We start from the raw sequence: 2153 nt of genomic DNA, 5'->3' as shown, positions 1-2153 counted from the left end.
AACCGGCCGGAGGGACGCGCGCCTGCGGGACTCGCTGCGCCCCGCGCTTCTCACATAAGCCGGGCCACTGGCAGAGAAGCAGGGCTCCCTGCAGACTGACGTCCCCACATTCTCTCCCCTTTGAGGGTCACAGGCACAGGCTTTACACATCTCGCAGCTCGAGGGTCAGACTTGGATGCACGTCCACGGAGAAAATGAAGAGCCTTTCGTTTTTCGGGGACCTGCGCTTTCTGGACAAACCTGACTCCGTCGTCGGCTCAATCCGGGGGACACGGTGCGCGCCATCGGGGAGAGGCACCAGTTGAACGCCCTTCTGTGCGCTCGGAGGGTGAGGTCCGAGGAAGGAAGGTACCTGGCGCAGGGGCGCGTCAGAGCTGGGGTTGGGAGCATGGAAAAGCTCAAGGGCGCTCCTAGGAGTGAGTCCCTCCTCAGGGCACAATCCGTTCCACACCAAAGACCGCCAGGTGTTCCAAGCTCATCAGCAAATGACACAAAGACCCTGCTTCCAAGAAGCGGCACAGAAAGATAAAACAAAACAAAAACAAACAAAACACACTAAAACACACACCCCAAACCCCGCAGACTACCTACGTACATAAAGTTGGGTTGCATTTATTTGCAGCCTTAGTGCGCGCGGGGCCTCCAGGGACCATCTGTTACACTCGCGCCTGCCTAAGTCTCAGGAGACCCGGGACCCTAACAGATCAGCTGGTGACAGATGGGGACCTGATGCCACGCCAACTCCTGGTACAGCGTTTACTGCCCCGAGTTTGGGCCTCTGCCTGCTCTCTCTGACTCTGGAGTGCACGCGTTGGCTCTGACCAGCTTTCTGTATAAACAAGGTCTCTGGGAGAGAGAGACACCAGCCCCTGAGGAGTCTGAAAGCAGGGGAGGCAGACAAGCCCACCCATGTCCCTTGGGAGCGCGCCTGGCCCTGCAGCGGGTGCAGAGGCAACAGCCCCATGCGGAGTGCACTGCTCTCAGTCCTGCCCTCACAGGCCGGGGGGCTCCAAACAGTGCGGGTTTGTTACTCTGCGGTTTGGAGGTCAGAAGTCGGACCTGGGTCCCAGCGGGCCGGAATCCAGGTGTTTGCAGGGCTGGGTCCCTCAGGAGGACCTAGGACAGTGGTTCTCAACCTTCTGGCCCTTTAAATACAGTTCCTCATGTGGTGACCCCCAACCATAAAATTATTTTTGCAGCTACTTCATAACTGTAATGTTGCTACTGTTATGAATCATCATGTAAACATCTGATATGCAGGATGGTCTTAGGTGACCCTTGTGAAAGGGTCGTTCGACCGCCAAAGGGGTCGTGACCCACAGGTTGAGAACCGCTGACCTAGGAGAAAGTCATTTTCTCGCCTTCCAGCTTCTAGAGTCCGTCTGTGTCTTCTGTTCGATGCTCAACCAGCTGAGCCCCACCAGCCAGGGCCCCTTCCCCACCTGCAAAGCCAGCAGCGGTGGGTCAAGTTTTCACCCTGTGCTATGGCTCCGACCTCTCTCCTTCCTCCCCCTGCACTCTGAAGGCCCCTGTGTGACCCTAGTGCAGGGTCAGCTGATTATCAACTTTAATCCTCCCATCTGTCACCTTATTCCCCTTTGCCACGCACTTGAGCATCCTCACCGATTGCCGGGGTTAGGATGTAAACATGGGAAGGGGGGGCTGTGTTCTGCCCGCGCACAGCATGGGACCCCTCTTGCTACCAGCATTCTGTCCTCAGTGGAGCTCCAGGCACCTGGTCTTCCGTGAAAACAGGTCAAGTGGAGGGAGGTTTGGTGAAGGGGAGGCACAGGAGCCTGAAGGAACCCTGCCAGCTCAGAGATGGCCATGGCGGGGTGGAGGAGGGGTCTCTGTGCGGAAGAGATGCCGGGATAAGGAACATTGCTAAATTATCTGCATAGAGAAAAAAAGAAAAGCCTATTTTGAGCAACTTTAAAAACAAAAGAAAGCCAAGCAGATTTTTATCCTGAGGATTGTGGGGCCGAGAAGAAGGCAACTTGGCAGAGACCTGGTTTTTTTTTTAGTGAAAGTTGTGATAAAAACAGCTGAAGCCAGCATTGAACATAAGGGTCTGCATGACCTGGCTGAGTTGGACAGGAGTAAATTGTTTTTCCTCTGCAGGCCTGTGTGTGTGTGTCGGGGGAGGGGTGGGG

Source organism: Myotis davidii, unplaced genomic scaffold, assembly GCF_000327345.1.
Source record: "Myotis davidii unplaced genomic scaffold, ASM32734v1 scaffold37, whole genome shotgun sequence".
NCBI classification, from domain to species: domain Eukaryota; kingdom Metazoa; phylum Chordata; class Mammalia; order Chiroptera; family Vespertilionidae; genus Myotis; species Myotis davidii.
The sequence above is the reverse complement of the archived record's forward strand: the minus strand, read 5'-3'. Positions refer to the sequence as shown.